This window comes from Rattus norvegicus, chromosome 9, assembly GCF_036323735.1.
Source record: "Rattus norvegicus strain BN/NHsdMcwi chromosome 9, GRCr8, whole genome shotgun sequence".
NCBI lineage: Eukaryota > Metazoa > Chordata > Mammalia > Rodentia > Muridae > Rattus > Rattus norvegicus.
In genome coordinates this window covers 114,792,314-114,806,809 of record NC_086027.1, presented here as the reverse complement: position 1 = coordinate 114,806,809, position 14,496 = coordinate 114,792,314, and positions in this window count along the sequence as shown.

Here is a 14,496-nt window from a genome sequence, read left to right as displayed (position 1 = left end):
GGGCTGCTCCACCTTCCCGTCCTGCCCTGTCAGGGCTGGCAGACAGCCCAAGGTTGTAATAAAGAGACCCTAATGCGATTACATTGGAGTTGGCCCCTTGGTAGTCTTTTGGGGTTCATGAACACTTCCTGGCACAAGCTAAGACTGAACCCCCAGTGAACTAGACTGTTGGGGGGAGGGGGACAATGGGGGGAGGGTGGGGAGGGGAACACCGATAAGAAAGGGGAGGGGGGAGGGGGATGTTTGCCCGGAAACCGGGAAAGGGAATAACACTCGAAATGTATATAAGAAATACTCAAGTTAATAATAATAAAAAAGAAAAAAGAAAAAAAAAAAGAAAAAAAATGCGAAGGAGTTCTCTAACTGTCATCTGGTTCTATAGTCATCCGAAGAGTCTGGAACTTGGGGGAAGCAATGGCTCTCAGCTCCATAAGTAACCCCTGTACCTCAGTGTCAGCCGGCTAAACAGGACAACACCCACTTGTACATGACAGGAAGCAGCATCCCAGGAACCTGCAGGAACAAGTCCGGTCGGGATGAAAGATGAAAATCCCCATGCGAGACAGAGGACTTCTTGGAACATTTTTTTTAAAACTGCAAAGGGTCCCAGAAGTCTGGCATCATCTGTGGTAGGAGGAGAAGTCACCGGAGATCCAGCAGCTGAGCTTTCAAAGCTTGGAACTTACAACTTCGATGCTAGATCAGCTTCCAATTCATGCTCCAAAGAGAATTCACTTTCCAGACATGTGTCTGTGTGCGTCCGTACATGTGCGTGTGCGTGTGCTCATTCATGTGCGTGTGTGCCCGCGTGCATGCGTGGGCACACACGTGAGATTCTGTTTCTTTTAACAGTCCCATGTGATTATACCAAGCATGGACACCACAGCCATGCTTTCAGATGCTCTCCGATATCTCCACAATCAATGTTGCCTGATAACACATGTTACGTCTTCAGATGGTATCTTCTCAGTGAGTAAATTTAAGAATACCTTTTTTCCCCTCTTAAAGTTGACCCGTCCCTAAATGTATAGTCAAATTTCCAGGATAAGATGCGTCAAGAGTTTAACAACCGCTCTAATACAGGTGACATTTTAGGGAGCTAAGATGTGAAAAGTCTTCATTCTGACCCCAGGAAAGCTTGTCTGTCCCTAAGCCTGAGCCACAACCAGCCTAGCTGCGGGGCTGTGGGAGAACAGGGCAGGTACAAACAAGAACGGGCAAGCTGAGTCAAGCTGCGGAGTTACTCAGTCACCCTTTTCCCCCTCCAGGTGTGGAGGGGGTTAGGAGCATGCGCGGGGCTGGGGGCGGCTCTGGAGGCCCAGACCCATCCTCACTTGTACGCACTGCGAAGTCCACAGACTTCACATGCACCAGCTCCATTCCCTGGGAACCGTGGTGTTCTGTGTTCACTGAGTCAGTCACACTGAATGCTTCATCCTTTTGAGAAGGCATCTTGGCAGCCTTATTAATCGACCCTTATTTTGGTAATCACTGTTCTTTTGTCCGAGTGGGTATTTTAAAAACAGGAAAAGAACGTAAATTAGTATTATGCATTTTAAGGCATGCATTTGCACCCATCATAAACTTTAATTTATACTTTGGCCAAATAATTTTAACAGTTGCTATAAAATCAGTTATTTAATAATAGTTTTTAGGGCCACGCTGAATGCAGCAGGAGACAAGCTTAATAGCTTCATGTCCACAACAATTTCCAGGCATTATTCAGACATCCCACACGCCTTTGACAACTCTACAGACCAGTCAAATCCCTACTGATTGCATTATGTGCATCTCACTCGCGACCAGCCCACCACGTGCATGAGTGGGTTTTTATTGAATACATCTGTTTTCCCAACCACAATTTCTCTGGCTTTCTCAGATCCACATTATAAAAACTAGTTTTATTGTCAATAGAATGATTTCCATAATCACATTTGCACCCCTTCCTAGGACATCTGCGAACCAGCTCTGAAGCACCGAGAGGAAAATGTGTAAGTGGAATCCTTTTAACATTTACATGTGTGGTCGGAAACACCAGAGCAGACTCGAAGGGGAGGAAGCAAATTTCAGACATATACCAAGACAGTTAAGAAAATTTAAACGGGCAATTTGAGAGACAATGCAAAATAAAATTGCACAAAAGGGTAACTTGCTCTCACTTTGCGAGGACTTGCTTTTCAAAATTATGTTCATTTTCTGAAAAGTATGAATGCGCCTTTAATTGGGTTATGTAAACTTGGCTAATTTTGATTATCTGAGTTTTAAGAGACTTAGATTATTAAATTCGGTTAAGCTGAAGACTCAAATTATCTCATTTATTTTTGTGTCCTCTGTAATAAGCAGTTACGGTACTCGGGACACGGAAATAGAGGCCCAACCGTATGTGAATGGATAGATGTAAGGTGGTTCTCTGTGCAGCTGTGGGAACTCCAGGGTCTCGGCGTGCTAAATGACCACCCAATCACTCGGTCCTTCCAACCCTCAAGAAACCATTCAGCTGTCCTGACCTTGGATTCTTGGGTTAGCATGTGTTGCTGCTGAGAACTGGGTCTTTGTGGAGCTAGGAGGCCAACCAACTAAAGTAAAGGAGTTTCTGTTGGAATGTCTTACGGCAGAAAAGTCAACTCTCAAGGGAGGAATGGAAAAATCGTGGCTGTGGAACAAAGGTACTGCAGGTTCTGTTCTGATTGGTGGCTGTTGACATAGGGACTTCCTGTAGGCAGGACATCCTATGTGATTGGCTAAAAAAATTACATTGGTTTTCTCTGATTGGTCTTAAGTGAGAGAGGAAGCTGCTACTTATTAACCAAGTTCTGGGCCTTGAGGGCTGGATATACCGGAGTTTTGTGGGACTTCCTGGATAGGTTGCTGGGGCAGAATAGTCAGATTTTCTTCCAACCTGACTCACTACAGGCCTGCTTCATCGACAGGTGCCTTGAATTCTTCGGCTGGTGCGGTGGATTGTGGGTCTGAGTTCTATTTTGGAGATCATTCTGAGCCGTGTCCACTTGTATATTTGCTATCTGTAGTCCTAGAAAACACACAAGTTGTACTGTCTAATGAACAGGAGCAAAAAATAGAGGTGAGAAATTATCATTTGTTCCATGGGACAAAAATACAACTAGGCAAAAAAAAAAAAAAAGAGTAATGGTAGTATAATTATAAGTAATGTAATTATATTGAAGTTACATGACTCTTACAAAGAATGCACCACTTGCAACTCAAACATGCACACACATTTCCGATGCCCAGAGGTAATTCCTTGCACTGCAGGTGGGTCATTGCTTCTAACATTAGGCTCCCATTAAATGGCACTCAATGCCCCAGCCACACCACGCCCCCAGCCACACCACGCCCCCAGCCACACCACGCCCCCAGCCACACCACGCCCCCAGCCACACCACGCCCCCAGCCACACCACGCCCCCAGCCACACCACGCCCCCAGCCACACCACGTGACAGAGATAACACATTACTGTCCTCCTGTCCTCTCAATTTAGTTCTGTCACACTTCGAACTGGCAGACATGACTGTCAATGTCATTGTGACATTCAAATGGACACATGCATCCTGTGGTCACCCTGCCTCTGTTCACAGGGTTTGGAATGACTAGTAGGATTGTCTTTTCGTGGCTTTAGATTTCTGACCCTTTAACTTTATTACCAGTCTGTTCCTAATTGATTCAGCAAATATTTGACTCTTCTAGTTGCTTTTAAGCTGGTCGTGTCCCTGAAGTTTCACTGTTGGCAATTTCCCTCATCAAGTCCCAGGCTTCTGTCCTGCTGTTATCCTGGGATGTGATCCTGTTAATTCTGTCTTTATTTATATCGAATCCCTTATATCCTAAAATCTGCTTTCTTGATTCTTTGTTTATTCCTTTGTCAGGGTGCAGAATATCTACAGCGTTTTCATTGGACGCAGTTAATTTTTCCTGAAACTTGGTATATCTGAATATGACTTTATCTTTTTTTTTAGCAGTTAAACTCTTATTTAAATTTTTTATTTAATTTTTTGTTTTTCTTTTCTATAAAAGGCAGATAATGATTGATCTGTAATTGTTGTGTTGTACACCGTCCGTTATGAGCAGACTAGGAAACTGGGGACTGAGAATACTTTCAAAGGCACGAGTGGGTGCTTCAGGATGCCCACACAGAGCAGTCTATCCTTCCTCCCTTCCCCTTAGCTACTGTCACATTTTATTACAGTAAAGGTAAGAGCACAGTTCTCTAGAGGACAGCCTTTTCTTTCAGGATTTTGAAGGCTGTGTTCCAGGCTGTGATTTCTGGACTCCTCGTGGTAGAGAGAAGTGTGAAGTCATGCTGTCTCACAATTGATTTTATGGGATCGTGGTTCGTTTTTCTCACTGGGACTTTCTAATAATTTATTCTGTGCTTCTGAAATGTCACAACGACATGCTATGATCTGGGGAACATTTCATATACTGTGTGGGCATTTGTGGAGTCATTTAGGTCTGGAGGCTCAGGTGGGGCCTTGGTCTGTGGGGTTTTGGGGTTCATTTCCTTAATAATTTCTTTACTGTTTTCTCCTTTCTTTCCTACTTGGATTTTTAATTTTCTCATCTTTTCATCTTTTTCTTTTTTTTCTGTTTGCCTTCTGGGTCAAATAGAATTTGTCAATTTCACGTTTTACCCTTTCAACTGAAGTGATAGTCTTTTTGATAGTGTAAGTTTTAATTTTTAAGGATGAATTTGTCTCAGAATATCCTTTATTTGGTGGCTTCCTGATTGTATTTTGAAGATTCTCTAGCACAATGCTCTTGGAATGTGTATGTTTTTAACTTTTTAAGTTTCCATACATTGCTATGGCTTCTACTCTCAATAGTTATTCTCAAATTCTAAAGGACACTGATTTTCCCACAAATATTAAAGTGAGAACTACTTAATCCTTAATAGTCGTACCTCAGTATAGTGTTAAACAGATGAAAGGGAGGACATGAGGGGCATTATGGGATGGATATATTCTGCATGTGGACAAGGCTTGTCACCTGTAGCAGCTCCTGGGGCCGGAAGGTGGGTTATGAAGTGTTCCCCAATATGAGAGTCAAGATCTTTGCTCCAGGGCTCCCCGGATCAATCAAGGAGAACCCCCGCTTATACAAAGGAGAGAAGTCTGGTGTTCTAGGATCTGAATGTGTTTCAGCAACCATTTCAACTGTCAGTTCTGCCTGATATCAAGATAGTGAACATAGTTGTGCCTTGTTCCCTCACAAATGTGGACACCATCTTCCATACGTTCGCCAGGCACTGAGCATTAGCCTCCAGGCACAGTACACGTGAGGTTCCGGTTCACCTTGGTGATGTGGACGGCAGTGACTTTGGGATTGGGCCATTTGCTTCATTATAAACATTCTTCACCAACCCTGTTACCCAAAGCTTACCTTGGCCCCCTCTCCTGGGTTCCATCAACTTCTGAGGCGCAGATCCACATACTTCCTGGGTCTGACCCATGCTAACCAAGGACTCATTACCCTGGGCTCCGCTCTGTTCCTTCCCATTCCGCTCTGCCCCTGTGTTCCCTCTTTTGCTCTGCTGCCCTCTCAGTTGGTCTTCACAGATTATTTAGCTTTTCTACCTTACGTCTATTGTGATTATCGGGAACTCCGAGGAAGAGGCAGAGGGATACAGGAGTGAGTCCGGTCAGCGTCTCTAATCTGAAACCTTGATAAGTTATTTGTCTTTTCAGTTCTCAGCATGTCTGCCAATAAAGGAGGGATAAAATGGGGCCTCCTGGCTGGATGGTCAGGTTGTTCCTAGAGATTTTAGGGTCGAAGCCTGGACCCTGGAAGCTAAGCTCAGCTACTCGAGCTCAATTAAAAGGGAAAGTGTTTGTGAACACCAGCAGAAGAAAACCTTCTTGGTGCGGCCTCAATGAAAAGAGGAACAAAGAAAGGGGCCCCAGGCCATCTTTGAGACACGGACCTGATGCTGGTGTTTGAGTCGAGGACAAGAGGTTTACATAACTGAGCATCCCTGATCAAGGTGTAGGGTCACATCCTCACTCGCCCGCCATTGTCTTGGCTCTAGTCTCTCCTGCAAGATGGTGTGGTAAGTGACAGTTTCCTCCTGGGCTGTCAAGCAAAGCTTAAACCTTTCCCAGCCCTCAGTATAGAGACTGCCAGGCAAATTCCCACCCCTTAAGCTGCGTAGTCGTTTCAGGCAGTCTGCTGATCACTGGAGAAATGCCAGTCTCTCTTCACAATAGCTCTCCTCCTGCCAGGCCGACTCCAGTACTACTTAGAAGACTCAAGATTGTCTGTGTGATACTTTACCGCCCAAGTGGTTTGTCCCTTGCCCCAAATCCTGAAGTCAGAAATGCTCCAGAACCTGAGATTTCCTGTATACTGGCATGCTGGTGGAAAAACACTGGCTTAGTTTTCGGAACTGTGACGGCGCTCAGCTGCTGGAGTGTATGCAAACATTCCCGAATGGGAAAAACAGAAATCTTAAATATTTTTGGTTCCAAGCCCTTTAGATAAAGGGTACTTAGCAGAGTGTTTAGTTTATAGCGTGTTTGTCCATTTCTTTTTAAAGAACTGAACCTGGCAGGGTCTTACACATATGTGAGGCAAGGAACCATCAAGCATACCTACCCACTTTTTAACTTCTCTTTTTAAAATCCATAAACATTTTGAGGTGTTCTCGTCAGATTAGCCGTGCTAACCTTGAACCCACTCCATTGCCCGCGGAGGCTTTCAGTTTGGACTTGTGTATTTCGGCCCCGCGCCTCAGCCTTTTAGGTAGCTGAGGTTATCGGATCGGCCTTTTGATTTGGAACACTTTCGATTATCAAATCCTTCCGTTGCTCTGCAATATTGATAAGCCGTTTAACCTAAGTAGTTCTGGGAGCTTTGCGATGGGTACTTTTGATGATCAACCAGTTCGATTGATAGATGGTTAAGGGATTAGAGAAACACAGTTTGGGTGAGTCTAGGTGGGTGTTTCCAGAGATGGTTACCTGAGCAGCAGAAGCGGGGGATGGGAGAGGCCCCCACACTGAATGTGGGCAGTGGGCAGCAACATCCCCATCCTGTGGGCTGGGGTCTGGCGTTGAATTAAAAGGGAGAAGGAGAAATCCCGCAGAATACTGGCATTTTCCTCATCTCTGCTCTCCATCTAGCAAGAAGAGGTCAAATAGCTTCCTTGTCACCACGGGCTGAGCACCCAGAAATCTGACCCCAGATAAACAGTTTCTTCCTGAGGTCTCCACTTACCAGGTGTTTGGCCACAGAAATAAGAGAAGTCACTAATACAGAGCGCCTTTATCCCAAGGTCAGGAGGTCACCTTAGAGCCATTGGAACACCCAGAGACCAGGTAGACTACCAGCGCTAGACTCAGTTCCAGTTGCTAACTAGATGTTTGGGTCACTTGACAAAAATGACAAGGTTCAAGTGTATGGTGGTTTGAATGTCCTCCGTAGGCTTCTGTGTTTGAAAACTCGATCCATAGTTGGTGCAATTTGAGAGGTTACGCAATCTTTAGGAGGTGGAGCCTCGCCGGAGGAAGTACGTCACCGGGGGTTGGCTTTGCAGTTTGATAGCTTTGCCAACCATTTCCTGTTCACTTCCGGTTTGCTGTACACAACCAGGCATCCACCTTCTGCTGACAAGCATTCCCAGCCTATCGAGGCGCCTTCCCTGGCATGATGGACTCGCCCTCTGGAATGGTCAACCCAAAAAACTTGTTTCTTCCCTAATTGCTTTTGGTCATGGTGTTTTACCATACCAACAGAAAAGCAATTAATACTGGCTCATACAAGACAGGACTCAGGCAGTTCATATTCTTTTAATCCAGGTAGAGAGCTGAGGAGCGTGGTGGTTCATAGCTACAATCCCCAGTGCGTGGAAGGCCGAGGCAGGAGAATTTTGAGTTCACTAATCCTGGGCCAATAAATAAATAAATAAATAAATAAATAAATAAATAAATAAATTCAAACTAGTCCGAGTTACACAACAAGGCGCTGTCTCAAAAAGAAATTGAAAAAAATAATCGGTGCTGACCTACAAGTAAGGAGAGAAAAACTGAATCCTGTAAATGGAATCACGATTTCAAGCCATGAGATTAGATTGCCTGTGAGGAAGGATATAGCCAATTCGGGTCATGATGGCAGCACAAAGTGTTCTTTCTTAAAGTTAAATTCTGATTTTGGTCTTGGCTGTCCTCTGGGGTCTGGGATGGCTCTGCTTACAACCCCAAGGAGCCTCTACAGCAGACAGAGCAGCTGTGGGAGCTTCCTCTCTGCCTGAGCTAAAAGGCTCACTCTAACAGCGTGGGTAGTCTAGGGTCACGGGGAGTAGTTTTTCCTCTGATTCTCCTGTTTTAATCTTGGTCCCTTATTTCATCCATTAGCATGAAAGTTGAGTACCATGGAGTGTTGTGGAAGTGGACTCAGAAAAGGGGCAGCCTCTTGCCTTGCAGATGTACCCTCTACCTATTATGTTTTTGAGACACTGTGTGCCCCAGGATGACCTTGAACTCCAGACCCACCTGCCTCAGTCTCCCAAGTGTCAGGATTTGTGGCATGGGTCACCGCTCTGGAATTAAGTCATTATCTTTGAGAGGAAATAATGTCCCACGGGCATATTCTGGGAAGACCTGGCTCCCCCATCCCATCCGAATGGGAGTACCCACACTCCATGCCACTGTATCTTCTAAAATCACCTCTTGTACAGTACACCTGGTGTATAATTCCACCTTAGCCAGCCCTGTATTGTGCTGACTGTAGTATGGTCGCCATCATAGGTGTAAACACTGAGGTCATCGATAAAACAAGGTTGGCACAGTGCGGGGCCAGAGAGTGGCAACCTGGACAATCTGGTGAAGAATTCATGGTATGAGAAAAGAGGTCACGTGGTTAAGCAAAGGACCCTGGGACTGAGAGTATTCACCCTCATTCCCTCACTCTGCCAGGTACTGCTGAGTGAGAGACAACTGGGACATTGTTGTATTGCCTTATCTTGATCCCACAGCTCCTTTGTCTTTTAAAGTCCCTGCTACCTCATCTTCGAAAGGGCACCATAAACTTTGGTTTTAGTACTGTAGCATAGCGCTGTACCCATAGGAAGAATTTAGCGAACGGTCTCTTAAAAATGTTTGGGGCTGGAGGAGCAGATTCGTTGATAAAGCTCTGGCCTTGAAAATGTGAAGACTTGAGTTCGAGCCCAGCACTCATACAGAACTGCAGGGCGTGACTGCATGGGCATGAAATCCCTAAACTGTGGAGGCAGAGACAGGAGGAGGACTTCAGGGGATCAATAGCCATCCCAAATAGCCTACTATATGAGTTCCTGGCCAACACCTGACACAGAAGAGGTAGGCAGCATTCCTGGGGAGGAAACCAGAGGCTGTCTCCAGCTTCCCTGCACAGCTGTTACAGGCGCCCCCCCTCTCCATCAAACCAGAACACATGCATATGCATAGGAACAAACTTATACTGGGATGGGTTTGGGTGTCCCCTCTTAATGGAATGGTCTGTCTTTAGACGGCAACACTGGGACACTTTCAAATATTCAAGATGAAGAGAAAGTACCAATGATCCTTCCTTTGATGTTCCCCCTGAACCACTTTCCCTATCTGCTGAAAAGCCAGCCTCATTACAGATCACAGGACCCAGGACACATTATTGCAATAATTTAATCTGAAACAGGAATGACATTGTTAGCATGGCGTTCTTTAATAGTATTAGTCAAGCTGAGCTTTAAGGAACACACCTATCGACTTCAAAGGGTTTGTTCTAAAAGAAAGGGAAATAAAAAGGAAGTAAGATTCCAGGGGAACTCGGAAGAAGACCGGTTTCCAGCCCGAGTCCCCGGATAATCTGACTAACCTCCAAACTGTGTGCTGAGAAAAACAATTGTGTCATGCGAAAGCACGGGCGCTAATCTAAAACACGCTAGTTCAAAGCCTCCGGGCAAAGAGAGGGACACAAAGGCAGGTACTCTCTCCTCTAATGAACCCCCACGTGGAGCGAGGCTGCTGCTGGGTGAGCTGCTGCGTGAGCCTTTGAACTGACTGGGGTTCAAACAGCGAAATGTCATTCCACACTCCACGAGCCGAGACAGTGGATCTCTGAAAACTTCCCAGCTCCAAAAAGTTTGCAGAAAGTGTTCTCTTCTGGGACCTCTGGGACTGGGAACAAAGGAAGTGGGGTCTGGGAATGGAGTTTTTTTTTTTTTTTTTCCCAGACAGGATGAACCATTCCGGAAACCCATGGCTGACTGCGGGCAGGAGGTTGCCGCTTCTGTGCTATGGCTACCGCTACTGTTCGGTCACCACAGCAAGGTCTCGATTCTTGTCCTACCTGCACCCGAAGGCACAGGATGGCATAGGTAGCTGTTTTCCATAGTTCAGGATGCAGCGGCAAAGGCCTGACTCCACGGGGTCTCCTAGTCTGCACTTAGACACGAAGTCACCAGGAGCCCTTGGGCACCTTCTTCTGTACAGAGATTACTGGGAGGAAATGGAATGTCAGATGGGTCTGGTGACTGTCTGGATGCTTACCGTCATCCCCAGGAACACAGGTTTGAACATGGATGTAAAATCTCGTTTTCTAAAATATGGAGCTTGTGTTGTAGAGTCCACCTGTTACTGATCTTATAATCATCGGGGCATTTTTAGAACCTATCGATGTACCCGACCATTTCACTCAGGGTTGTCAGAAGATGAAAACTGACACCAGAAGAAAAAAAAATAAGTTAGATAAAATGAAAATAAAAATTCCTGGACTGGAGAGATGGCTCAGCGGTTAAGAGCACTGACTGCTCTTCCAGAGGTCCTGACTTCAATTCCCAGCAACCACATGGTGGCTCACAACTATCTGTAATGGGATCTGATGCCCTCTTCTGGTGGGTCTGAAGACAGCCACAGTGTACTTATATAATAAATAAATAAATCTTTAAAAACAAATTTCCTATTTTCAAATGGTAATTCCCAGCCCCATCTGGGAAAAAGTTAAACAGGAGATCTAATCTTTGGTCGGTCTTTATTGCTATAACAACATACCTGAGATGGGATACTTTATAACGAAGAGAGGTTATTCATCTCACAGTTCTGGAGGCCTATGGGCAAGATACTGCCGCTGGCTCGGGCTCACGGTCTGACCCCATCGTTTGAGAAGTTTGAGCAAAAGAACAGCCACATCCTAAGAGGGGAAGAGAAGCCAGGAAAGATTTTGGTTTAATGCCTTCATGTCAGGCTCCTTAAGATCACTAGGGACGAGGAACCTGGAGTTTACATGGGCGCTTTGTATCTCACTTAATTATCAGTTCTGACATCAGTACATCTATATTCGTTTTCCAGAAAGGGGTACTTAAGCAGAGAGTGCCTTACCCAGCCTTATCAAAGTCTAACAGTGTGGAGGTCAACAAAGAGTATGCAATTTGCCATCCCACTGCCAGGAGATCTCGACGGGAGGCTTATTTGTACTCTGAGGGTACCTTATGGGCAAAGCATAGAGAGAAAAACCCTTGGTGTGTCTGGAGAACCTACCTGGCTATTTGAACATTTGGAAACAGTGGCTTTGAACTCCACCCACAAGGCTCCAACCTTGGCAGGATGTAGCCACCCACGAAAAAGGTGTTCTTGGGTTCAGGAGCGAGCAGGCCTTCCACGGAGAAAGCTGAGATGACCTGGTTTCTTCTCACACCATGAAGAGCCAACAACACTCCATCCTGTTCTCTTTGGTTCCACATGTTCACTGTGGATTGAATATGGGTTCTTCCCTCTGTCTGACAATGCTTGCTTTGAAGAGTTTAATCTCTATTAAGAGAGTAAAAGAGGGTAGAAACTTACTGCCCTGTTTGTAGAAGGGAATGTTGCCAAGTAACTAGGTTGGAGAAGGGCCGTTGGGTGATCCCTATGGTTGGACGCTGCTGACCGGGTTTGCAGAATTAGAGATGACCCCAGGGTGTTGTTAGGTAAAGTGTCCACAGACCCACATCCCTTAGAAGAAGGGACAATGGGAGGACACACATGGGCATGTGTCTCCTTTTCCGTGTCTTGCCAGCAAGCAGGTAATTCCCAGATATGCCTTTGTTCCTCAGAAACAAGAGCTACCATGAACTCCCTTTCAACCGCCTGATTTGTGGTGGCGGCTGCAGAAAATGGAGCAAGACCACATTCCTAAGGAGACCAGCTGTGGACTGCAGTACGGGTTGGGTGAGGCAGTCAGCCTGAAGATAGAGGCTGGGGGTGAAGCCTGGAGGTATAGCATTTGCCAAGCATAGGTGAGGCCCTGGCTTTGAACCCCAGCAATGCATCTAGTAAACCAGCAGCCGAAAGCTGAGTGAAGTGGAAGGCATCGCATATGCTAAGTGCGTATGAGTCTGAGGACATGGTCAGTTCCCCTCTGCCACCCCTGGGCTCACGCAGTCCCCAAGGTGAAGAAGAGCCATAATCTAGGAGTTAGGATTTAAGATACGGTGCTTTAACCCCTCAGAGACCAACATCATAATGAAACATGTTTGCTCACAGCCTCGGAACCCACACAGGGCTTTCCCGTAGAACGCCACTGTGCAAGCCTGGCAGGATATTTGTTCGTTTCTTTCTTTCGTTTTTTTTTTTTTTTCTTTTTACCTGACATAGTGAGGTTCAAATTCAGAGCTACCTCCTCCCACCTTCCTTTACTTACTTTGATCAAGAGAACCTTACATAATACAGTACACACGCACGTGAATGTCTCTCTCTCTCTCTCTCTCTCTCTCTCTCTCTCTCTCTCTCTGTGTGTATATATATATATATATATATAGAGAGAGAGAGAGAGAGAGAGAGAGAGAGTCTCTTCAGTCTAACCATTCTGTCACTCCTGTCTCTCTGGGGACAAAGGTGACATTTGCAGAGTGGTTGGCCAGAGTGCTGTCAGAGAGGGTTCTGAGAGAATAAAAACAAAAGTCCAGTCAGTGTGGGTAGCCAGATAGCCTCGTCAGACATGCCAAGGGTTTCTATCTCTGTATTTTATATATCTCATATATACAAGTATTTTATAAACAGTTTCATAATCCAAACGGGCATTTTAAAAAGTTATTATTTCAGGAAGGCTGAGAGAAGAAAAGATTCATAAAAACAACGTAAATTTCTTTTCCTTTGGATCACTCGTAAGTGGCCGCCAGAGATACAGAGCCACCCCTCCAGGATAATTGCGTGTCCTAGGAGCGTTCTGCCTGTGGTTAACCTCCAGAGTCAGTGTACCTAGTACTCAGGGTATGTGGCTGCGGGCTGTGGTCAGATCAGTTTCCGTTCACATTTTGACTTTTACAGATGTGAAACAGAATTAGAAACAGAATCATGGCGGTCCGTAGTAGTGTCCCTGCGCACTAATGTGCCAAGAGAGATGGTCTCCTTTCCTGCCTGGGTCTTGGAGGGCCCAAGCATGTGCAGAGCACACTCAGAGGCTTGAGGTCAGTCCCTACCAATGCCCCTGTGGAGAGAGGGGGAGGGGAAGAGAGAAGAAAATAAACAACCCACAGGCCTATGTCACCCTTCAGTTCTCTCTCAGGCTGTGCTAGGAGGTCACCTTTGCCAGTCTTATCAGCCTCTGGTAACCCAGACACTGACTGGGTCTTCGTTTTTATTCTCCCAGAACCCACTCAAAGGTACAAATGTCACCTTTGTCCCCAGAGAGGCAGGAGTGACAGAGGGTGGTTAGACTGAACAGAGAATGCTCTACAGCTGGAAATACAAGTCAAAGACAAGTTCCCTGTGGAGATTCCTGCAGGGACACTGTCCCTGGGAAGGCCCACTTGCTCTCCTTTATATAGACCAAAGGTGGCTTTGTGTAGTCACCTGCGAGGGGCAGTAAGTAAACAGTGCTCCCTAGGAATCAGAGGGTGCAGCAGCCAAACCCCTAATCACTCTTCCGAAGCGTGGAGAGCTGGGAAATAATGCAGTTAACTCAGAACTGTCACCTGTAAGAACAGAGGGACAGCTGAAACTCACAAAGCCCCCAGCAGGTTTTATGTCCTGAGGGAAGAAACGCTTTCAGTGGAGAACTAGGCTAGACTGTGGTGGTGGCAGTTAATGCTTTCAGTGGAGAACTAGGCTAGACTGTGATGGTGGCAGTTAATGCTTTCAGTGGAGAACTAGGCTAGACTGTGGTGGTGGCAGTTTGATACCCAAATCCAGGGGACTGAGTTGGCATCCTGTTCTCCTTGTTGGGAGTCACCTCCCCAAAGTCAAAGTCACCTGTACTCAAGCCCTAGCCCAGGGTCTGTTTCAGAAGGAGCCGCCAACCTGAAACAGCCTTCAGCAGCTAGCAGGTACCTTCTCTGTGGCTTGCGGTAATTGTATTGTTGAAGGAGGGAGGAGGGCAGCATTTGAAATGTAAAAAAAAAATTAATTATTAATTAAAGAAAGAATTGGCACATAATTAATTAACTAAGATTTGACCCATGTGATGAATGAATTTTACTGGATACCAATCTCTTCATCCAACTTAAAGATGTTACAGGGAAATCAATGAGACCACAGTTGGTTTTTACCTTT